Consider the following 27,136-nt stretch of genomic DNA (forward strand, 5'->3'; position numbering starts at 1 on the left):
TGTTTCCTTAGCATGCGTGCACTTGATCTCATTGCCGGCGAATTGTGCCTCTGTGCCACGATGCTGGAACGACATCAACTTATGTACACAGGAAAGAGCAGAACTGTGTTCGCCTGTCATTAGAGCAGGCGGCTAGTTATGACACAATTAAAAAACACGTGAAGCTTACCAAACAGTTTTAATATATATATATTGTGTTACGAGTGATGTCACATTGTTGGTCATTAGGGATTCCCAATTTCATTCGGCTATAAAGCGTGGTAGTATAATAGTATCTTATTAATTTTAGAGGCACATTCCATTTATTGGCATAGTATCATGACTTTTGAAGAATTATCCGTACCTTTATTTTCGTTCTGAGCAAGATACCTGAACATTTGCTGTACCAATTAACGAGGTTGATAACTTTTTAAGGGTAATAATGTTTTATTGTAATTGAACTGTCATTATTTATTTGAACTCAACCTTGTCCTTGGTGTTGTTCCGTTTCTCAATATTTTCCGTTTGTAATTAGGTGTTTGGTGCCCGTATGCTCAGTTAACACACAGAGCGCATTCTCAGGTTAATTGGAATAAAAAATTGTTTTGTCTGAGTAGATATCATGTTATGCTATGAAATCTAACGATATTTTAAATTATTCACCAATCATAAAATGTTACATGCATATTGGTATTGTCTTAAAATCGGATAAAAAGACGTAAAATTGTTTTCTGACCACGAATGACTTTAAAATTTAATCTCTTAGTCTGCCTTGCATTATTTAAAGCCCATCTGTTCAAATTAAGTTCCCCTTGCCTGACTCCACTTGGTCTTACGAGTGTAGTCCATCAAGGTGTACAATTTATATATTCTTTGCGTCAACATTTTTCAAATCATTTCCTCATTTTTCCGTTTCAACTTCCTTTTAACTTTTTTCCTTTCATATCCTTAAGTTTCAAGGGCCACACGTGCATCTCTGTCTAGCCCAAGCCTCTAGCTCAGCTTTCTCTAGGTCAAGGTTCTGTTTTGTAGACAGGCAGCGTCACTTGTGCATGGTAGTATATTAATATCTTTCGTCTTAGAGTTTACATTTCCTTTAAAGTATCTCTATGTTGTAAAAGTCATCTACAGAATTTTCCATTTAAATATCTTTCATTATCATTCATATCTATTATTTGCTTAGTAATGTGCTAACAAGTTTGAAATATATAATGGAAGTATAAGTTGGTATTTTACTGTTTCTTTTGTTGCAAAGTGTCACGTTAGGTTATATAATTTAGAATTTTTTCCGGAATCGTGAACGCTAAAAAATACCGTTACCGATGCAAATTACATTAATGAGTAAACAAAGAGCCCAAGTTAATTTAGTTTATAATTTACAAAATTATCTTTCTTTTATGCCAATTTCTTTTAAAGATTCTCTCCTATATTTCACGTGCTATATCAATATTATGTTGGCTATACGCACAAATATTTTCAAGCAAGGATTCCGCAAGGTGTTTAAAACGTCTTACTTCCAATTCATAGAATTCTCTGACCATTTGTTAATTCGGTCAGCAATACAAAAGAATGTGCTTAAGAGAATTTGAAAATGTTTAACATTTCCTTATTAATGCCTTAGTTTGTGATACAATCTGGTAAGAGATTAAGTTATGATAACCCAAGTTGCTTCTAAGAAAAATTAAAAATGTATACATTTTAAGCTCTATTTAGGAAAGATTTCATCAATCTACTCGAAGATCTCAACTACGAGTTCCTTTGTGTTGTAAAGTTTAATGGCGAAACGTGTTCCTGTTCTGATAAAATATGTTCTCCCACAATAATCACGATTGAGTATGTATTTTTCACATTTTTAAAATGAGAAGTCTTGAAATTTAATATCCCCCAGATTCATATCTGGGTCTAAAAATGGTTAAGTTCCCTGATTTGAACGTAACTTGTAACTGCGTGACAAAATAATTTAATAATGGTCTCTGATGCGAACAAAATTAACAACTCCGTGAAATAAAATTTACCTTGTGTTGGCATTACTGATGAGACATAAATGGCACATCCATAATTAACACTGGTGTGCTTGGCGAACATATTGTGAGTAAAATGCCGATTCCAAAGCGGTGCTATTTAATTTGTTAAATAGTCAGCGGAAGCGTTGATTGCATTAATCATTCCATTCAAAGTTATAAATTCCATTCCACACCTAGCATCCGGGGCTATTTATTTTGCTCCCGTGATTGCAGCGTTCTTTTCCCGTTTTTAAGTTACAGCCGGTTTTTCGTGAGGTTTTTCCGAGCAATTAAGCAAATATTTGCCTTTTCGATCAATTCGCAAAATAGCTATCTTGGTTTAATTTTTGTTGTGTGAATTCCAACGGGTATGCAGCAAAATACATCGTGTTTCTTGCCATTGGTGATATAAATTAAGTGGAGTGGATTCTCATTAATTAGTAACAAGGGAATTACATGGCATTGGAAGGCCTGAGGTTACCACTTTAATGATCGCAAGTATATACGAATTTTAAAGGTCCTCATTGGCATTATTATAATGAATATCTCTAAAACTCAAAGCTATTACTTAATTTTATTTTATATTTTTAATGAATAACGTGTACATTACTGCTACTAATTTAATGTAGAGAAGTAGAGAGGTATTTGTTTTTTACGTTTATTTTATTAGAATTTAAGCCATAAAAGGATTATGATGCAAATATTTTATGACTTAAATATATCTCTGTCCATCTCTTTATAACCCTTTATTGTACCTGCCTGAGAAAAATAGCTTATTGCGGATGAATTATTGCCTGTCATATGAGAAGCTTGGAACTATGATAATTCTTTTGATAGCCAAAATTATTCATAGCTTTATGAACACATATAATATTTAGTAATGATATTTCCGGCCGTTATTAGCATGGCCAACTAAGTTGAAGTTCCAACTCGCTAGATAAATTATCTTATTATCCCATTATAGGAATTTTCCATTTTTTATCACGCGTTAACAAACTTATCGTAACTTACATCACGTTAACCTCTCTCACTTAAATTTATGTTCTGTATATAGTGCTCCTGTCCTCTATTTATTTTCTCTGTTGTTCCTTTTTTTTTAAATGGGATTGTAGGTAATGTAATTATATCTTGTAGTTTGTAATTAACGCAGAAAAGTGTAATAAAACGTGATTGTTATTTCAAATTGTAATGTATCTAGTTAAATACAATGAGAACGCAGCTATCGCTCTTCATATAAAATCATTTCATTACTTCAAACGTATCATGGTGCATGAAATTTGAGCTCTTTATAGGATGTTTTAACATTGCTAAACTTTCAAAGTATTTGAATTGTTTCCTAAATAGTGATAAAATTATGGAAATAAGACGGCATGCTACACTCTTGCAAAATAGTGTAAATTACGCTATTTGGCAACGGAAGTTTATGAATTGAATTGAATTGAATTGAATTTAATACTCCAAGCTTGAATGTACACTTTTTTTAACAGGACAACACAAATGTAGCTTTAGGTAGCTCCAATGGTTAAAAAACCAGCATGGGAGCTACCATCTTAAAAAATTAATTTCACGGCAGACCAGAAACAAAAGAAGTATATATAATTTTTTGAAACATTATCACTATGAAACATATATGTGATACAATAACTTACAATAGGCAAGAATTAAGTATAATATGTGGACAAAACAAATAATATGTGGACAGAGTAGACTCTTCATTTCAACGGAAGGGGTTAAATTATTTTGATAAATTATAGTGTTGGTTATTGGTTGGTTAGTGGTCGGTAATACTTTAATTGCGGATATTGCTAGCGGTTTACCCGCAAATACTCTGTTGCTAGGTTCTACTGCAGGCTGCATCTAAGGGGCTATGTTAATTGGCGAGGAAATAGCTCACCTGCTTCTGAGGCGAGCCTCGCACGGCGTTCCCTCATCAGATCTAGTAGTAGCTCCTTTACTCTTGCTACTCACGGTTTACCGGCAAGATCTGTTGCTCAGGAAATTAATCAGCTTGTGTTCAGCTCTACCGGGCCTGAGAGGTTACCATGGGGTATGAACTCCAATATTGATTCCAAACACTTGCTACGGTAAAATACCATCGCTTACTAAGTTTAAACGCTTTCATGACCGCCACGCCTATTTTTCGCACTAGAACCCTTTTATGATCTATCTTTGTTTCAAAATAAATGGTAAATATTAAGTTGAGTTGAAATATGCAAGGAAAATGTAACGGCCTAGATATTTTTTACTACCTATTATGTATTGATTATTAAATTATTGCGATTAAAACTCATCCATTACCTTAAAACAGACAAATATGAAATAGATAAAAAATAATTAAAAAATTTTAAAGTTGAACATGAAAATTAACAGCTACATTATTTTTTGAGTTTTGACTGGTAAAAACTTATTTCAGGTAGCATAGTGCCAATTTCCAATGTGTTACTCGACGAAAAGATGTTTTTTCAACATAGTAATCATAGAAATGAGTTAAAAGTCTTTTTTGGTTATAATTATTTTGAATGAAACTTCTTGCGATCAGTTCTATACGTTTTAGTTCACACCAACGATTAAATAATGTATATTTATAAAATATACGCATTGCCTTCCTAAAATTAAATAACGGAAAGTGCCTCCGAACATTTTTATTGAAAATATATTTAGTAGACTTCATGCAAAACGGACAAATCCACCGTGTAGGATATGCTCTTTTTTTGAGTCAGCAATTTCCACCAAATGAAATGAAGGTGATTTGAAAAGAACAAATGTGACATGAGTTGGATACAGCAATCTATCAGAGGCAGGAAAGTAAGGTATTTGAGAATGATAAGGTTTTTTCATGTACGGGAGTTTCCTTGGCTTGCCCAACAAATATTATATTTTTTTCCTCACTTGATTGCCCCTGTACGAGGAAACGACTTTGTGGGTATACGAATGAAACTTGGATGTGACAAAAAAACCAGACAGAGCAATGGACGTGCTATCTGTCCTTTGGTTCAGTTATTTTTATTACGCCATGTCGGACGGAAAGGTCAAAACCACGGGATTCATTTATATCTTACTGTAGCTAGAAGCTCGGGATTATCCAGCCATTTTTTTGCCCGAAAATCATACAAAACATTTTTTCTGCGGGGTAGGATGGGGGTAAAGATCTTAATAATTCATGGCACACACGCGCGGTGAACTGCTTTCCAAGCCGATTACATCGCTTGGTCACCCGTAAGTTTTTTTCTTTAATTTTATATCAATAAGAACCTTTCGGATTTCGGTGTTCGAAGGACGAGAGACGACGGATGTGAAGGAGGAAGAGTTGCCCTCAAAGGGCACCAGTTCAAACGCTTTGATGAATGTAGCTTAACGAAAGGGGAGAATTTTTTTTTCTCCTGATTCCTCTCTTTTTCCATTCCCCCACACCCTTCATAACCTCCCCATTCAGTTTCCCTTCATGCCGACAGAGCGGCAGTCACTCAAAGATTAACGAGTTACGCTTCCATTTTGCGGTGACTCTCGCACAAAAATGTCAATAATTAACTCATTTAAAGAAAAAAATATGGTTACCAGCGTAATTTGTTGATAATCTTTGATATTTAACACAATTAACTTACTTGTCTTTTTTTACACTTATTCATATCTACTCACCCATATTACAGAATAAAATCGGCCATGAAACTAAAAATGTACAACATTTAAAAGTCGTAATTTAAGGAAATGTGAAAATACAAGTGCTTTCGTCATGTTTAAAAACAGCTTTCACATGTTTTTTAAATTCAAAATTAAGTACTTTATTACATGAGTAAATCTAACATCAAGCTAAATTTTTGTTAATCACTCATGATGCCCGGGTGTTTAATGTTTTAAATTCCTTCTTTAAGAGGAAAAGTTACCCAATTCTGTGAGAATATTAGAGCTTGACACTCAAGAGACATTCAAATCGCGGTACTAATCTAAATAGCTATTGTTTTAAATAACCTGATATTTATGAACTTCAATTCATTCCAAAATGTATCATTTTGGTTGTATAATATATTGTGAGCATATTATTTTACCTTTCTAATCATTTTACATTTTCCCATACTGATTTTCTTTTATATGAGAGATAGTCATTCAAAGATTAACGAGTTATGGTACCATTCTGTGGAGAACTTCGTGCAAAAATATCAATAATCGACTGCTAAAACGTTGTCCTGTGTACTTGTAATCATACATAGTATTGCATGACAAAATATAAGAATAATATAATTTTTTATCGATTGATCATGATTCCTGAGAGTTATTAAAGTTCTAAATTCCTTTTTTGAGGTGGATAAACTACCACATTCTGCGGCACCACTAGACCTTGACATTCGAGAGAGACATTCAAATAGCGGCACTAATCTATTTAGTCATTGGTACGGAAGCTTCCGCGGTTAAATTGATAAAAGTTTTCCGGACCGGGTATTTTATTTGATATAGTGGTACTAATGAGCAGAAAAGTACTCTAGCCTTTAAAACTATTCTGTGTGGGCATCCCTTAAAAAGAAAATAAAAGACGTAATAATCATATGCAATCCAAATTGAAAGATAGTTTTGATTGTTTGTATGGATGGATAAGGAAAGCAACATTTAAAGAACGCTAGAATTCAAAGTAAATCATGTAATGAATATGTAAAAATAATATTAAAGTATAAAAATAACATTTTTATAAAAATTATGCCTTGTTAAAAAGAATAAAATAAGTGCCAACGGCCCCTTAAATTATTAAAAAATTCAAATGTGATTGATGAGAAAGTAATATAATTTTTATAGTGGTACATTTCAGATATCAAAAACGAAAAATATGGTGTGCATTTGAGATAATAAAATTAATAAATGCCTGTCAGTATATATCAGATTTGTCTCATTGCGAAAGCGGATGTAATATTACATGCGTAAATCTTTTTTATTCAAAGTCAACGTGAGCTAACCCGGAAAGCATGTAGTTAGCTTATGTTCAGACTTTTATGAGATTCAAGCACCTCTATTAATGCTAGCAATGGTTTCGTCTTGGTTGCATTATTATTAGTTTGAACGTTAAATTTCGCCTTTCTTATCATTTTTTTCTTTTTATATGCGGATTAACTTATTATAGGACACCTCAATATGAAAACTTATTGTATTAATTATCCATGCACGTGATGGTAGCTTGGTGATCCGAAACGAGTCGTACGCTAAAATGTAATGTAGGGAAAAATAATTTACCCTCCGTCATAATTTGCCTACAGGCTGTTCAATTTATTCATTTTTTTAATGGGTTGACGAAACTTTTATCAAATATGTGCAATATTATTCAGTCTGAGTGAGCCAATTCAAGGTTAAAGATTGTTAAGATTAAGGTAAACCTGGATAGAGAAGATAGTGATGATTCGCAGCCAAGTCAAAGAGTGGAAGAATAGAATATTGGTCACAGCACGACAGGTGAACCAAATCTTGACAAACGAAGATTCTTGCACAGGTTCCCTATTTTATATCTTTTTACGCATACATAGTGTAACTCACTCATGTAACTCAAATTAGTGAGTTACATGGTGATGCATATTGACAAGATGTATCATTCTGATAATTCTATAATAGACATGGCACTGCCATTTGCTTTGTTACGTTTTTTGTGGTAAAATGCGATCCAGAGGGCTATATTATTCGTACCAACTAATTATTCCGGTTATGAATATGCGCAACGATTGTGAATCATATCCATAACATGGAATCTGTACATAAACTTACATTTATGGGGTTATGTTAGTATCAAAAATATACGTTGTTATATTCCACACTGTGTTTATTGAAACCTCTATCTGTTTCGACCTTTTCAGGATATAATAAGGTGGTAACAGAGCCTATATTCCTCTCGTGCTTTTTCCGTTACCTAATGATTATGACCCGAAAAGGTCGAAATTGGTAGATTTTCTTTTAATAAATACTGCGAGGAAGATAACAAAGCTTATTTTTATTCTATCATGTCACAATGCCACCGAGTGAACTCGCGAATCATTGATTTGCTATGGTAATATGTTCGTAAGTAGCTGACATGAACTTCCTTTTTTATCAATAAACGATTAAAACCACGCAGCGTATGTCTTTCGGGAAAATGCTTAAAATTATGTATACTAACAACTGGAGCACCACTATTTACGGCGGAAACCAATGAAATCTCGGTAGTGGAGAATAGTGAGGCCTCCTTCAGTAATATTAACTCTATGTGTTTCCCCATCCCCCTCCGCGATTTCCTTCACCACCTTCAACGAGGCGCCCTCTCTCACACTGGTTTTGTGGGCCAGGATCCCGCTTTACAGGGTCCCTATAGGATAGCTTTCGGCGCATGCGCACTGCTCGAGACTCAGAGGACGTGAGGAAACTGCTCGAGGTTTTTCTGGGGATAATACTCGCGGGAAATCCGGGACCACATACCTATCCACCCCCACCACACCCCTAGGGCGCACTCAACCCTCTCCCACCCCGTACCATAGCACCCCATCCTACCCCTTTCCAACACTATAATCTCATCCCCCTTTTCCCTGATCTCATTTCGCATCTCACAATCCTCAAAACCCCACCGCGTTTTCAAGGCTTTTTTTTCGTCCTCCCCCTCTGCTACTCCATATGAAATGTCTATTGGTTTTTCGCTCGTCAGCCTTTTCTCCCCATCCCATCGGAGAGGCGTATCTCGGTAACCGAAGGTGAGAGGCGTCGTATATAAAATTTGCCTGATGGTGAGCCTCCTAGTTCATTTCCTGGGCTTTCTTCTCAATATTATTTTTCTTTATTTTTATAATAAGGTATTCCCGCGGTCTTTTTTTAGGGTTGAGTAGACGTGTGCTTCAAGAGTTTTTTACGTCATAGGAGGTTGACGGGATAGCCAGGTACGGTTAATTTGGATCCAGTTGCAAATAAAATAAGGTTGGAGATTTATTGAAATGTTATATTTACACTAGACTTGTTATCAATAAATTCACTATTCCCAAAGCAATGACCTAATTAATGGAAAATTACTATGCAAGTAAAAACCTAGTTTAGAAGTGTACCACTAGATGAAGTAAACCCATAGCTATGCGCGCCCTGCTTGACTCAATCTTCTTGTATCTCGCCTTGTTGCCGAAATTTTTCAAGTTATTAAAACAGGAAGATCCGTTTACGAATTACATCAAACCTTCAAGAACGGAGCTTGTTCAAAAACTGTTCGCTGTCGTTCATTTGATGTTTGCCCTGGGATGATTGAGGTATACGACAGAGACTCCGATGTGCTGTTTTCGGGCTGATAAATAGAAAGGAAATGATAAATGAAAAACGAAGGTTATATATCTTTATTAACTCTTTTGTGGCCCATGATGATTAAAAAGAGACATTGGGATAAATACTACGCGGCATACAGCACTATGTCACTTTTCATTCATGAAGATTGTATAATTTCGAAGTTATAATGGACTCTTCATCGACAAATTGCTTTAAAAAATCCGTTGAAATGAAACGCCGACTTAAATCGCTAAAGGCGTATGTCTTGTGACATAAATCCTTTCTCAGGCTCATTTCCGATATTCTCTCTCAATCAGTCATTCAACCCATGTTGGATTGCATAGGCTACGGTAGAGGTCACCTCAGTCTAAGCCATAATCGTGAGAATATCACACCTTCAGGATGGGGGGAAATCAGTTCTTTTCTCTGGGAATATTCGAGGATTATGATATTTTACTTATTTCCAATGTTATAGAGTGTATTTCATTTCTGATGGAGTCATCCTTATTGCCTAATCTTCAACCATTCTTTGAATGATTTATTCCCATTCCGCTGTTGATTTCAAGCGTTATTTACATTTTGTTTCGCCCTTTCATATGAACAATCAAAAACTGGTTTTCCATTTGATTAGTATATTTTTATTAGATCTTTTATTTTCATTTTTCGGTACGTCCACACTGAAAGGCATTAAAATATGGTCATTTTTTGCTCATTAGTACCACTGCTTATAATATAATGCTGATCGATTTCCAGAAATTTTAATTTTAACTAGCTATTGTAATAATGTCATAGAACAAAGAGAAAAAATTTTCCGTGAATTTCAATACTTATGGTAGCAACATTCGACGAAATTGGGATGTAAAAACCGAAAAATATTATTCATTTTATAAATCATTTTTGTTGCCCAAATTCGTTCGAACGAATATATCATTATAATTACAGCGTTATAAATATTGATATCGTTGTTCGTAGATTGATTAGTCATTTAAAATTACAATTAAACAATCCATTTAGAGAAAATAAGAGGAGGTATATTGTTTTGGAAAAATTTATTTATTCGTCTACATTAATGTCATCACCTTCAAAATTGTTCCTATTAGATGTTATTCGTTTGTGCCAGCGCTTCTTTCAATCCTCGAAACAGTTCTAAAAGTCGATCTTTGGAATAGCATTTAACTCTGTCAACGATTTTTTAATACAATTTATGCTGGTAAAACGACTACCCTTAAAGGTTTTTCTTGTTATTGGAAACACACGCGAGGCCGTGTCTGCCGATTATAATTATAATTATGGAGGCTGGGGTATGCCACTGCATTGTTTTTTACCAAAAATTAAGTGTTTGCCATTCGTATAAGAAAACAAGCTAACATTAAGAATTGAGCGTTAGCCGCTGTTACTTGTAAATTAAAATGTGAATACAGATGAAAATTATATCATATCTACTTCAGGAACCAAATTTTGTAATTATGTATAAGAAGATAATACAAAATTATGACGGCGGATTCTCCAAACAAAATTTAAATGTTGCCCATTATTTTCTGAAGATGCCTAGTAATTATATCAATAAAATTAGTACTACACGCCATTACATGAATTAAATTAGAACTATTAGTACATTATTTACTGAAGATACCTTGTAATTATATCAATAAAATTAGCACTATCCGCCATTACATGAATTAAATTAGTACTATTAGTAATTTATTTCCAGAAGACATCTTGTAATTATATGAATAAAATTAGTACTATCAGAATAAATATAAGTTAGGCATGAGAACTCATTATTTTCCCATCAAAGATCTTGCTTGTGCGGTGATGAAATTTATTCCCAGGTGATGAAAACCACTCGCTTAGCGAAACGGTCTCCGTGGAAATAGCCGCTCCATTTCACGAGGCTTCACGAGTACCTTGCCCACCTTCTTCTCCTACTCATCTTGCCTCTCAAGCCACTCCCTTCATTCCTTTTTGCGCCGCGCGCGTCATTTCCGCAGGCCAGAATCCCAGACGTCTCACTCACTCGGCTCAACACTCCACTTCAACCGTCTTCCGTCTCTCACCACTCGATATCCACGCTACCTGCCTAATAATATCCAGAATGCCACCAAAGGGTTTATTCCCACTCTCTTCACACCAAAGTGGAGGTATGAGCTCCCTATTTATGCCATTATGTTCGAAGCCAGTGTAGAAACAAAATTAAATTTTAGTTTTTCTGCATTCAAATTATGTAGTTGGTAATTTCACAGCTCAGTTACTTACATCTACATCTACATACTACCCCGCTAGCTAGAAGGGGGTGTTAGAACGCCAGTATCTACACATAAAAAGCAAATGCTCAATCAATATTTCGTCTAGCATTTATTAAAGTCCTTCATGGTTCGAAGGAACAACGAGTTCTCAAATCTATCCGTTTGGAAGAATATCTCTGTTAATTAATCGCTTTTGTTCGAGCTGGAAGTATTGTGGAGCTCTAAGATGAGGTTCTCTGCTTCAATCCTCAAGATATATATATTCTCCATTGCACAAGCAATCTAAGCCTAGCCTACAGCTCCCGACTCACTAGCGGCTCTCAGCCTAATTCCACTAGCATCTGGGGGACGCTGTCTGTATGTCAGTAGCAGTTATTGACGAATCACGCATCTTTAGTTCGCATATTATTTAGCTCACGGATTAAATATTTCTGCACCGGATCCCAATGCACACTGCAGGTTCAAGCTGTGGTCCGACGAATGCACAATACTTTATCTTTTTACTAAATCTTTTACTTTCTCTTCCAAAAAATCTTCCACAATTTGCTTGACGAAATTTCTTCAGGCTAATACGTTCAAATACTGTGTATGTATAAGAATCCCTGTAGTAAAATCATCTCACGTGCCTCGATAATATTACTTCAAGATTCCGGATTAGGTCTTTTAAACACTGTCCTCTTTTTTATGTGCTTGGTAATTGCATAGCTATGTCATAATAACGGTTTCCGCGATGATGGTTTGATCTCTGCATTTTTCACGAGTTTTCTTCCGCGTCAGTTGCCTTAGGAACGATAATTACATTTGATTAACCGAAAAGTACTCATATAAGTATTTTACCAACAATTCAAGTAGCGCGAAATAAAACCCGATAAAAATGCAAAAAACATTTCTTAGCTTTCTCACGATTCAAACAATAATAAAGATGTGCTACTCATAAAATCTTACATGTTCGAATGAAACGCAGAATTTGCTGCAAAATATTGAAATGTTAATGCTGCATTATATTTAGGATGATGGATATTTGGATGGGAGGCAAATCATCTTACGAAACGTCGGCCTAAACCACAGAATTAACCTGTCAGAGAACCTGAGAAGAATTTCTCAAATTAGGTAGCTATGTAATCACTCATTTATGGATATTTCATCCGTAAAATATTTCCAAAAACCTCCGAATATACTAAATAAAAAAGTTTATTTGAAAAATATCGAATTTTTATTCTCAAACGGTTTCATGGACAAATAATACAATGATAGGTAATACCCTATTTTTGGGGACCATTTCTTGGAGGAATAACATAATGATAGTTAATATACTATGTTTGAGGACAGAAATATAGGAATGGCTTTTATAAAATAAGAGCTTTCACTACGAATATATTACCATGATTTTTTCCCGAAATAGGAGAGGTAAGGAAAGATGAATAAATTCGTTAACTAACACCATCAAAATCATCGCTGGTCAATAATCCTAAGATTGATTTTACGTAACTCTCCACTCAATTCTCCGATCAGATAATCTTTTCACACCTACTTATTTGTTCTCTTTCATTTTCTTCTTCACCTGTTCCATATATTTTATTCGAGTTCTTCCTTTTCCGTTCTTACTTTGTACTTATCCCTTAATAATTGTCTTTATCAGTCCATCATGTCTCAAGATATGTCCAATGAGGTTGATTAGTCTTCTAAGCAATGTTTTCATGAGGCTTTTCTTCTTTCATATTCTTCTTTGAGCTTCCTTATCAAACTCGAACGCTCCATTTGATTCTCATCATTCTTCTGCAGCACCAAATTTTATATATTTTTTTCTTGATTTATTCGCTGCTGTCATTGTGATAATACCTCTATCCTGTTTTATACCGTGTACGAGGAAAATCAAATAAGGGCTTATGAAATGACTATTAGAAATAATTATCGACAAAAATAAGATACTAGGTCATGACATGTTTCTCAAATTATTTCCTTGTTTGTTATATCTACGTGCGCCCTAAAGTAGCCTATTCTTTCTCACAAACCTTTTTATTCTCATGAATTTATTTCCGTATAATGCATTTTGAATTTTAGTAAGGGATTGCTAGCATCGTACTATCCCATAAACATACACATGTCAACAGGTAACTAAGATATTTCACTCATATAAGTATTATTGACTTTAGGTGCGCGAAAATATGGGTTTGTTCGTGGAACTTACATCGGTATACTGGAGGAATATTTCACACAGCACATATATAGATTTAGAAATTCCACAGAATGACGTGTTAGAGGCCTACCTAAATACGCAAAACCTGGAGATTATACCGCAGTTGTGGCTTGGCAAAAATGTTAATAACAGCATATTCTAATACGTAAGTCAGTCATGTTTTAAAGGGAAACACCATAAAATATATCATAAGCCTCTAAGACGTCATTCTGTGGAATTTCTAAATCTATATATGTGCTGTGTGAAATATTCCTCCTCGCTCCTCGACTCCTCGCAACTTATCATGAAAACTTTTGCTCTAGTGAAGCACATTTTACAAGTATTTACAAGGTTGAAGTTTCTCACTCCCGCTACTTAGTATCTTAGAAAATATCAAGCCATGAGATAAACCAGTGATTGAGTAAATTTTACATCACATTTGACTGCATTGCATATTAAGCCTACGGGTTGTCCGATATAATTGGTTCCAAAATTCAATCATACTTTGTAGTGGTATAGTCCGTCGGATGTTGTCCCCGAGAATCATGTAACAAATTTTTCTATAAAAATTCATTTCAAAATATACTGATTAAATTTATCTGTTTAAAGTATATATTATTTATGTTCCTTTGTCCTTAGTAGTGACTATGATGTTCGATTGCTATGGCGATGTTCCCGGACCTTGTCTTGTGCACTTTTTTCATAATTTCTTTCTTTTATTTTACAGACCTTTTAATACTTTTGCCTATTATCTATTATTCTATTATCTTACCATTTATTATTATATCTATCTATGGCTATTCATCATTTGCCATGATTTCCGCTGAAAACCATATTTTTTGCGTGGAAATATTTTTTCTGCAAATGTGGCGTTTATAGTTTTTTTTACAATTTTTTAACACGGAAGCCTTCTTTGTATTAATCTTTGTCCGTTTCGCAACCCGAAACATTTTTGCGATACAAACGTCATTCATAAGTTTACATTTCAATTATTTGAATGTAACTGAAGTGCACTTTTATTATGCTAAAAACGGAATACACATGACCTGTAAATGTTAAAATGCGTTTTATGTTTCAACTATTGGTTACACGAGCCATATTCACAGTTAAGGGCGGTTTGCTTACATTTAAATATTGGCACTTCAGAACACAGTTTTACTCTTGCAGCGCCATATACTGATTCATTGAGAAGATACAGCAGCATTTGTTTTTTTTTTAAGTCGTTTGCTTGCCCGTGCATACAAACAACAATGTCCGCAACGATCGTTGATCCCGCAAACTGTGAAGTGCATCATACGATTCTAGTGTGGAAAAGAGTTGTCGGCTGTTGAAATTCATCGGGAGTTATTCCCAACTTCTGGAACTACAGTTATGATCGAAGGAAAGGTTAGGTAATGGTGCCGTAAAATCATCTTGATACAGTGGCTCGGTGGACAACGTTTCGAAACCGTAGAGGATCTCAGGAACGGCATAGTCAATTGGTACAATGGGGTACAAAGAAAACGAAAGGCAATAATCCCGATTCATTACCCACCATTAGTGTATTCATAATAAACTATTTATTTGGTTTCAAAAATCCCAGTTTAGACGAATTTTAGAGGTCAATTTTAACCTCATTTGAGAAAAGTAAGATTGGCGCCCATGCGTTGCCACTCCACGTGACGTCACAGGGATATAGTTTCTATACGAGTAGATTGGAGTTCTACATCGTCTGAGATTACCAATGCATGCATGAGGCACAGAGCTCAGGAAACATCTCTTAATATTCACCCATTAAAATTGCTTAAGGTCAGAAAGTTTCCTTCGTTCGATAGGGCATTAATAATCCTTATTTAAGCCATGCGCAACCTGCTAGCAGGGTACTCTACGCTACCGCCATGCCCGGCAGCAAGCAGCCTGCATCGTAGCGGCGTTCATAACCTCGCACCCCAGTGGCCTGAAAAGCGTGGGGGCCTCACCATAACATATTACTCCATTACATAAAAATACTACTCCACTAAATTTCTATTACATTTTATATATAGAACACACCTGATGACACCATATGGTGAGGCCCCCACGCTATTATTTTTAGTGAAAACATTATAGATTACCCAGGTTCTTTGAATTATAATTTCAAAAATTTATTAGTTAAAATATTATGGATTACCCAAGTTCTTTGAACTATTCATATAAAAATTTATTTTTTACTTTTTCGTCCATTTTATGAAATATTTTTTTATTACTTGTTCCGAGCGAAATAAAAGCGTTTTTTTTTAAGTTTTTTTTTTAAGAAGTATTTTTTAAATCCATTTTCATGCACACAACTAGAAGGCTTTCATTTAAATCGCTACAGATGCCGCTACTAATATTCTCTTATTGTGAGGAAACAGTTACATTTTGAGTCTGGCAGATGTGGTTGGTGGTTTACTATCATTTTCTCCAAAAAATTAATTAATTCCGGAGCCAATTCGAGTCTGGCTTGTTAAGCGCCTTAGGTGCTTACTTATCTCTCTCAAAAGTTGTGAAAAAATCATACCGGGGCAAATTAATTTAGCATCTCAATTTTCAACAGGGTTTAATTTGAGTTTTCCATCCTTTGAGAGGGATTACGTTGAAAGTAAATCTGCCAGGTTTATTTTGTTTTCGAGGAAAATTGCGTTCTAAAACTGTTTTCAGATTTAGATGTGGGAGTTAATTTTCTTTTTCTCGACGGTAACATCATTAAAGCAGAATTAATATTTTAGTTATATTCACTTTCAGAAGGAAGATACATGATGGATACTGATGAAAGGGTACAATTATTTTGCCAAAATTTAACTTTTACTGAAAAATTTACTATTTCTAACAAAAATGTGTTCGTCTAATATCTGTTTGTTAAAAAATCTGCTTCTTTATAAAATATTGAGTTTCAACTATATTTGGTTAAATTTAATTGTTATGCGATGGTATAAAAAGTTTCTACATTTTAATTGGGAACTATGAAAAATGGTCATTAAGTTCTGAGTCATTGGCTATTTTACTAAGGGTATAATATGCCCCATTTTATGTGAAAAAATCTGGATCTCCTTTGAAAGTAAAAGATATATTCTGACGAACGTTATAGAGTTCATAGTGGCACGTAATATTACTAACGTGCCTGAAGATATTGATTTCGTAAAACAGAAACTGTAATCAGCAACATTGTAATAAAGGTACAACATTTAGACATCGACAACGAAACAATTATAAAAAGTAAACAAAAATGTCATACACAAAGAATATACTATTTTCCCCGATATTAAGTCGTAAAATATTTCTCACGGAAAAGCATTAAAATTTAAAACTTTCAGCTGACAGTGAAAGATATAAAATATTAAAGTTTGCTGAAAACCTAAAAATATAAACATATAAAAAGAAACTGTATTCATCCTATTGATCAAATCATACCAAGTAAACCTTTATTTGTAATAACCACAAGATAAGGAAAAAAACAGTAGCACACTCGGCTTGTAGAAAATATTTCGGTGTTATAATAGTACCTCTTAGCATGTAATACTTAGGTTCTGTGTAAATACAACGGTTGACATCTAGAAAATCGCCAAACTCATCAAGTGAAACTCAGTTCGTCACATTGACCACGATATACCAAGTACGCGTTTCTTTGTAATGACGATATTTAGGAAAATGCTGGAACAAAATATTTCGAGGTTCAAAAAGTACTACTTCGTATGTAATAGCGCAAATCAGTACCAATACATCGGTTTATGATAAAACATTAGCAAATCCATAAAATGAAACGCAATTTATCATACCACGAGAGATTAAAGTAAACGTTTCTTTGAAATTGTTCCAAAATAAAAGAAAAAAAGCATTGCCTGACATTACTGGCATCAAATATTTTGTGCAGGAAACATTGCCATATAGTGCCGGTACAACGTAAGTATATTTCGAGGTTCAAAAGGTATTGCTTTGTATATAATATCTCAGATCAGTAGAAATATAACATTTGGCATTAAAAAAACTCACAAAATATGTAGCTCACGGGGTGAACGTATTCGGTATGTTTATTTTCTCCGAGTAATAAAGTAATAAAATTCGTCCGCGTGGCACGGGCACATCACTCGGAATCATTTTCATCATGGCCTTTTTCGCATGTGCACAAAGGAGATTCCGTCGGGCGAGGCCGAGGAGAAAAGAATGAGTGGATTGGAATGGAAGTTTGACAAAAGACATGGAAGAGAGGGATCACAGGAAAGAGACAAGAGGGGACAGGTCGCATTGTGGAGAAGAAAGACCGCGGACGCCAAACAATAGGATGGAGACTCACGCCGTGTGACAGAGGAATGCGAGAAGAAAACGATGGGTCGCAGAAGATGATTCCAAAAAAGAGGTAGAAACGTATAGCGAGTTTTTTTTTACGTGCACGTATGTGTAAGCGTTGTCTACGTCGCTATCCACGTTATTGTTTTGCATCCCAGTGGGGGAATGTGAGAGAGTGTGGTCCCTGGAGACGGGATGTACAGAAACGCGCATTCGCGCAACGCGCCTTCCGTTCATGGGACCTAGGTTGATATGGCCAAAACCTAGGTCACGTGATATGTCTGATGAGTCAGACTGGCTAAAACTTAATTATTAATGCCACGTTTTTTCACGTTTGATCTGGTGGAATTCTGACGTACTACTAACTACAGATTTGCCGTCAATTTTTCACATTTTCAAAGAGGATGTGTGGAATATTGATAATAAATTTGATTTAAGGCTTTATTAACTAAAACACAACTACACCTAACGTTTGATCGTTTTATTTCTTAATCACCGCATTTCTGATTCCTGGAATCCATTTCAATATATGATGAGATATTTTATCCATGCTTATTGGTGGTACAGCATTTTAGGTTTAAAGATGAGAAGTCATATTGATTTATGTGCTCATGGCTTTTTTCGTGTTATGTTTTTGGTATGGATTCTCAGAGGGAATGCGCACTTGAGTACTCATCGGCTTCTGCAAATGAAGAAAAGGATTGAAATGACCAACAACTTTCGTCATTTGATGAATCGCATGGATGGATATTATTTTAATGCACTTCTTCAATTGCCAACTTTTCGAAAAAAATATGCTAATGAATTTTTTACGTGATTTCCAAAATATGGTGTTTAGCAATTTAATTTTGGAATTGGTATTAATTTATGTTTAATTTTTCACCATTTACTCATGTCACCATTCTCCAAATTGATTATTTATGGTGCTCAAAAAATGGGGATTGCTCTTGTTCTTAATGGGTGTAGTTAATAAAATATGCATTCATTAAATCTTATGTTTAAGAAGTAGGAAATATCTGAGGCTTCTTAGAACTGTATTCTGATTTAGCTAGCTTCAGATTTTCTATAACAACATGGTAGTTGAGCTATCAATGTTGGCCACGGCTTGTGGTTGTAGCGCTGCCATTCATGCTCGCTCTTATATATATTTCATCTAAAGTGGGTCCTCAGTACTGAATAGTCTACTGGAGGATTTTGTAGGTGAGATTGATTCATTCAAAGCTAGGGCGACAGTGGCGCCGCAGAGTGCATCCCGGGCACACCCGAAAGCACGTCAGCGAGGTTACTGAAGAGATTCATCTCACATTTCCCACCTATGTGGCGAGCGAAATGAAAAAAAAAACGAAACGAAGCCTTCCACGAAACAAATGTACTAAAGTACATAGGTGAAAGATGAGAGCGAGTCAAGCACGTATGCAAAGCCTGGCCAGTGAGCCTGGAACGTAGAAAGTTGATAACGAAAACTAGGTTGGAAAATATCCCGCGTCACTCCCCCCGGGGTATGACGCAGAGTGAAAAAAAAGGAATAGGAAACAAACTGAAGGAAATAGGACCAGAAAAATAAAAAACAGGAAACAAAAGAAAACGGTTGGAGTTGGGTAGGAAATTAGGAGGAGAAGAACTGACCGCCACGGAAACCAAGCCGCTGAAACAAAAATAAATAATAAAAGAATCATTCGAGGAAGGGAGAGAAAAACAAAAATAGAGAAGCATGGGTGACCGTGCAACTCGGAATCAATATAAACTTTTTCTTGCAGGGCCGTTTGTTGCTAGGGGAGACAAAAGGGGTGGTAAGGGGAGTGAGTGGCGGTTGTTGAAGAGCCAGGGGACTCGGGGAGAGATGGGAACGAAAGGTCCTGCCCGGACATTGTTCTCAAGTCTGTTCTTGTTTCTCAGCGACGCAGCGAGCCGGGAACACAGGGCACTGAGAATGGGAGGCGGAGGAGCAAGGAAGGGTGAGGCGGAATGTATTTCTCCGGGAAAGGGGGTTGATTAGATTTTGGGGAAATTACGAAGGAGAGTATCACTCCATCCAGTAACAACGACGTTTTAGATGCTTTAACGCGATTGGGTGACAGTTTGCGTATTACGTGATTAACTGTATTTATGTGTTAGTGTTTATGTGTTTATAGTGTTTACGTGTAAGTGTTTTGATGGTTTTTCTGGGAAAAACAAATAGGTATAAAGCATCAGTATTTCCAAGTAGGCTTCCGAGGAGATTATGATGATATTTAGTGATTTTTCCGGGTATTCTTCCGCGTTTATCCATTTTGTAGGACAATATTTCGCCAACGTACCAGTTGGCTTCCTCAGGACCACTGAAGTGATTACATTACGTGACTTCAGTGGACCTGAGGAAGCCAACTGGAACGTTGGCGATATATTGTCCTATAAAATTGATAAACGCGGAAGAATACCCGGAAAACCCACTAAATATCATAAAGCATCAATTTTTTCAAAATCAAATAAAATCATTAATTAATCGATAACATAAACGCATTTATAGCTACAAGAGATTCACATAGTGAGTTTTAGGCAGAGAGTATATGTATTTCTTTCACGAGAATTATTTTTAGATTTATAACGAATTGTTACGAATGCGAGTTCACATCATCCGCTAACAGGAACAATGCTTTAACGCGATTGGGGGAACGGTTGCGTCTCATACGATTACCCGTATATTATTTCGCAGTGCTTATGAGTAAAACTTTTTAGTATATCGTTAGAATGTTTTTTTCTGGGTGAACATATATTTTTGACAAAATTGGAGGTAAAATGTATTTCTCCGTGAAGGGTATTGATTAGATTTTGGGAAATTACGAAGGCGCGAGTCTTACGCCAACCACTGGTAACGACATTTCAGACAATTAAACGTAATTGACTGAAGGCTTCTTGTTATGGAATTACCTAAATATTATTTCGTAGTGCTTATAACGATTATAATTTACCTGTAAAGTGATAAAATAGTTTGTCTACGTAAGAAGAATATCAAAAAAGACTTCCCCAGTGAATACTATTGATAAAATGTTATCGCTTTTGGCACCAGGTAAGGCTGTTTAGGGCAAAACAGCCTTCATTCATACTCATCAGGACTAACGTTACTCATCTTACATCAATTATGACAGCTGAGAGAACTGTTTAAATTAACTGTTTAGTGGGGTCTTAAGCAGCCTCACCCGGTGCCAAATCCGGGAAGATTATATCAAAAAAATACTTTTGGCGAACTTAAATACAATCAGAAATTAATTGATAATACATTTGATTGCAGTGTAAAATTAGGTGCTGCAAAGAGCTGCTTAATCGGAGATATCGATCGAGATTATAGTTGTGAATAATATATATTCACGATCGTGATCATTAGATTTTGTGAAATAACAAGGTCATTCACAGCAACTCCCAAGTCTATATTTGGACGCGATTGGCTATGGATACTATTTTCGTACTGGAATGCTTAAGAGGAGGTTAATTATATTTCGAAAATTAGTTATATGACAAAACCATCTTTTTCCGAACAAATTAATTCTTCTCAGTCTCTATGATACAGTTTCTTGGAAAGGTTTTGATGAGGCTTTCTGGAATGTTTTCATGATTATGTTTTGTTGATTAATTTTGCAAATAAGTTATGTGGCAAAATCGTCACCCTCAAAAACAAATTTATTATTCTGTCTTTGTGATACACTTTCTTAGAAAGGTTTTGATGAGGCTATCTGAATCTTTTTCATTTTTTTTCATTCATTTAATGTATATTGAATGAAAAAGCTTTCATTCACTATACATGATATGCATTCAAATCCTCTTACCATTAGAAATATTTTGTATGAGCGCTGTAAGGATTGATAAGGTTTTACAATCATGTTGTCAAGTAAAATAATCACAGAATTATCAGCTAAATAACATCTTGGATACTGTTTTACAGCAAGAATTTTTGCGAACAGTGATAGTGATTTCCGTCCATTTCAACAACGTTCATGTCCATACATCTGACATAGATCTAATACCATATCCACGCAGTACTTTTGACTTTTTTATTGTCTTTATTGCAGTAAGTTAGAGAACAGTCGTTTAAATAAACTGTGATTTATGACTAATCGTGTTAAGTAGGTGCCTTTAACTATGATTAAATTGCTGATAGTGCGAATGACATTCAGAAGAATGCCCGCCAGCTATTGAGGTAGAATATCTAAAGGTTAATGTGTGTAGTTTCTTTCGAGAATTTATTTCACGAGATAAAATTTAAATTATTCCGTAGAAAATGGGTAAATTCTATGTTAGCACCAAGGAACGTTCCATGAATGACGCGTTTATAGAAAAGTAGTAAAATTCGCTCTTATTTTTAGAGTGGCCTCATCCGTTTGCCAGCACTCTCCTATAAAAGTAACACTCTTCCCTGAAGCCTCTAAGGACCATTTCTCATATCATTCTTCTATTACTCTGGGGGCGTATCTCACTCTTTCACCTTTTACGTCGGCCATAGTTTATGCCTCTTTAACTCTCCAACAGAAACGCAATATCTTTCCGCCACTAAGAAATAAACCAAAGGTATCCCGTTTCTTAAATCTTTTAGCCTCACCCTGATGACCCCAATATAATTTTATCAACGGAGGCATGTTATCTTTATGAGTGATAATTGAATAGTTGAAAATTTTCCGGTAACTTAGAGAAGTCATGGTGTTCTTAAAATTTTGAAACTTTGATAAAAATTTGAAAAACATTATCTAATTAGAACATAGATTCGTCACAGAAGCGAGTACAAATAATAAGTGCTTATCAATATTCCACAAACTCTACATTTTGTATAAAAGTACAAATTATTATCAAGAAATGTCAACGAATTATAATTATGGTATTGACAATGGCCAGTGAAATACTATGCTCAATGTTAGATTTATGACTTTAATGCACAAGTACTTATCATTAACTGACCCATTTTTCAAATTAAGGAATAATTGTCGATTGTAACCTTATATCAATTATTTTTAGTGACAATTTATCTTCTAGAATGTTGGATCTGACGATTAATATTATTTGCTACGAAAGTTTACCATATTTACTTATCATACTGTTGCAACATCGACAATGTAAATATAGTTCTCATGCATCCCTATAGCTATTATTATAAATAGTAACTATTACTTAGAAAGAAAAAAGAAAGAAAGAAGGTGGCTGGTGGAACCCGACGCCTTACAGTAAAAGGGAATAAGAGAAAGAAGAAGAGGAAGTAACTATTACTTTGAGCGCTTTATCTTTTACATAGTTGGGTCTGACCTGACTATTTATATTGTATGCCGTTAAGTTTTATCCAAACACATTATCTTCCCCTGTTGATTAGAAATTAACAATAGGTATAAAGTTTCTTAACTCTTCTAGCCTCACCTCGATAGCTCAAATACAATTTTGCCATCGGGGATATGTTAAGTGTATGTGCGGCAATAGATAATAGAAAGGTTTTCAGTTACTTACGGAAAACATTGTGCTATTAAAATTCAGGAACATTGAGTAAACTTTTAACAAATTATTTTGAGAATTTTTTGTCACCAGAACAACAGCAATAAGTGCTTGTTATAATTTTAAAACTGCATTTAGAGGAAAATTACAAATGGTTATCGTCGAAATTTGACGAATTTTATTTATGGTGTGAACTGTGGACCACAGGCGGAATTAAGATGGGGGGACGGGATGCAAGTGCCCAAAATAATTAAAAAATAGACTGGATTTTTAGTACGGATATCATTGTGTTCGCTTTGTTTCGTGTATCACGTATCTTTTATCTTTAAACATCATATTAATAACTTTTTTATTAAAATATAGATAGTATTTGAACGGGAATTGTTGTACGTTTTATATATCCCAAATATGAAAAAGCCGTTAGCATGTCAAGACTCTTGTGGCCCCCCCAGATAAAAATTCTGGATCAGATCTTGATATGGATAGTAAAATACTATGCACCATAAAATATTTCATGATTTTAATGCGCAAATATAATTCATAAACCTTTACTGATACAATATATTTCGGGGCTCAAAAATTACAGCTTTTAAATGATATTTCAGTCCATTATAAATTGAACATTTCACGCATGAAAATATCACAAAAAACGTAGCAGACGGGGTGAATGTATTCGGTATGCTTATTTTACCGAAATAAAGTCATAACATTCATCCGCGTGGCACGGGCATATCACTCGGGATCAATCAGATCGATCCACTCGGTTTTCATCATGTCCTTTTTCGCATGTGTAGAAGGGAGATTTCGTCGGGTGAGATGTATTCAAATTAGCGAATACTTTTGGATTGGAATCATGCGGTAACTACTATTAGTAATACGTTATCTTCCGACATACTCGGCCTGACCTGATTATTAATATTAAACAACATATACTCTGATGAAACATTTCTCGGGATTCCAACCGGGTGTGGTATTGGGTTAATTCTCCCAACGTTTCAATGGCTGGCATCGTCTTCAGGGGTTTACTCTTAATGGTACTTTTTACGGTACTAATTTATTTATTTATTCATATCCCTGGTTGTACGTTATTAAAAATTAATCAATTAATTAATTAACGTTTCAGGGATATGAATAAATAAATAAGTACCGTAAAAAGTACCCTTAAGAGTAAACCCCTGAAGACGATACCAGACTCAGCCATTGAAACGTTGGGAGAGTTAACGATACCACACCCGATGGGAATCCCGAGAAATTTTTCACCAATCTATACGCCGGGAAAACCTAAAATTTTACAGCATATACTCTCTTTTCCTGATAATATGCCATGATATGACAGTTAAACCATGTTTACTTCTTATAGGGTTGCAGCATCGGATATGGAAATATCGTTCCCACGCGTCAAGATTCTTCATTTGTTTTCCAATCAAACGACCGTCGATACTCAGCCCTAAGCCGCCTATATATGTCGTTTTGTGCATTAACAACCCCTATACACTCACGCAACCCGCGTGGCACGTCCCCTTTACGCCATCCAATCTGCAGAAGGGGTCGACCCGTGGGAGTGAATCCCAGATGCCTCTTGGCCCATGGGGATGGCGCGGAGTGGACTGCTGCCGCGCGTGGTGGGAGAGGATTGCCACTATGGTTTAGATATGGGGGCGTTAGGACGCGCTGGTTGGTTTGGCGTTAGGAGGGCTCGTGTTAAAGGAGTGGCCTTTGGAATGGTTTGGCGCTGGAGAGAGATGGGGGCGCTAATCCCTAACCCGTAAGGAGGACAAGCTGTGGGCGGGGCCTGGGCGATAAGGGTTTCTCTTATGGGTGGGAGGAGGATGAGCTAAGGATATCGTGTACATCTTCGCGAAGGGATATGAAGGTATATATATACTATAGATCGCTCGGAGGGAAGAGGATAAAAAGGATTTATGGACATGTTTAAATTTACCAGTAAACCTTATGCTAAGTTCATGAAATTTTCAAGGTAGGCAGAAGTGACCAGTTTTTCTAGGATATTTCACTGTTACTTATACCACTGCTTTTAAAAGTTATATTATAATGGAATAAACTTAAAGTATAATGGAATACCTCAAAGTTAATGAGGAGTTAGTGAAATATGTAATTGACCATATTCTTCATTTGACTGCTGCTTAAATATAATTAAATTTAAAAAAAACTTTGTAATTCCACATAAACGTAACACTGTGTTACCTAGGTTTCGACGTGGTGCGTATTCATCTGGTGCGTTTGCATCGAAGATGACTGTACTATATCAGATGTATGCCTTCGATGAAAATCTATCGTAGCAGATGATGGCGTAACACATCAAACCCTAGGGAATACAGTATTCAATTTATGAGAAATTACAAATCTTTTTACATTTTATTATGCTAAGTCCATTCCATGAAGTCTCGCCCGAGACAACGAGTTGTGTCTTGAATATTAATAAGCTCTTATAAAAAAATGTTTTTTAAAAACCAGCCTTTATATTTAGATTACAGGGGATGAGCAACGTTTATATATGACACAAAGCAAAAAAACTCAGTGACCCCGAAAAACCAAAAGTGACGTATTAAAAAAGTCACTATATTTATTAAATTTTCAGTGAATGGTAAGCCCCCTATGTTTCAAAATGCCACCCCTATGCTTTTAAATGCCTACCCCTATGTTAAAAATGCCACCCCCCTATGTTAAAAATGCCACCCCGTACGTTTTATGTAACGGTAAAACAATATTCAAACATTTACAAAACCTTACAATTGTTAATAAATATATGAAGATCATAATTAGCTGTTGTACAGTTTTCACAAATTAAATGTATATGTGAATAAATGAGAAAATTGTAAAGATTCGTGTAGTGTGTACAAAAAATAAGGAAAGGTTATGAGTAAAGAACGTATATGTATTAGTTAGGTTGCGTAAATTTAATTCTCTGATTGGTTACTAACACATAGAAATGTGATTGTAGTGTAAATATTCGTTTGTATTTATGTGTGAAGGTTAAAAAGAGTAACATATTACAGTAATAAGCCGAAAATCGACCATTTGGAACTTCTTAGATCAAAAACATGTTTTGGGGGGCTATAGGTTGACTGGGGGGTGGTTAAAGGGGGGTTGGAGAGAAAAAGTTATATTTTCATGTATTGTCATCGGAAATGAAGAAGTGTGCAAAATTTCAGCGTTTTTGCTTTACAGGAAGTGAGTCAAATTTGAGTTACAATATTTGTACCAGACAAACAAACAGACAGGTTGGTGAGTTGATATAAAGGCTGGAAAAAAAGAACTATATTTGAGAAAGTAATGAAAAGGTTTACTTTAAAGTTATCAAATTTCAGATTCCGGCATTTGTTAAAATCGGTCTGCTTTATACACTGAGAAAATTTCTTCAATGAAGCTTTCGCGTCTCGTGGTGATTAAAAGAGAGACACATACGGGTGACGTAGCGGAGATTGCCCCGACGTTTCATGACCGACTGCTGGTCACTTCTTCAAGGGCCACCGGACACGTGATTGATTTCGAAAAATCAAGAGTTATCGCGAGCGTACATTTCAAAGCCCGACTCATCCGTGAAGCCATAGAAATAAAGAAGAACAAGAATAATTATTAAAACAGAGAACCGGATTGAGAATCAGCAGTACATGGAACCCAGTCATCCACAACATTTCGTCACCTTCCCCCTCCAGTCCTCACCCCTCAAACCCTCCGCCCTTAAATTAAAATGGCATCAAAAACAAAATACCAGCATCATTACCTTGAAGAAGTGACCAGAA

General features: G+C 35.4%; 1 protein-coding gene across 2 annotated transcripts in view; it reads left to right on the top strand.

The window, feature by feature from the left end:
- Positions 1-27,136, top strand: part of LOC124166963 — a 610,523-nt gene that overhangs the window by 358,374 nt on the left and 225,013 nt on the right. The gene's annotated exons all lie outside the window — the stretch shown is intronic.

Source organism: Ischnura elegans, chromosome 10, assembly GCF_921293095.1.
Source record: "Ischnura elegans chromosome 10, ioIscEleg1.1, whole genome shotgun sequence".
NCBI lineage: Eukaryota > Metazoa > Arthropoda > Insecta > Odonata > Coenagrionidae > Ischnura > Ischnura elegans.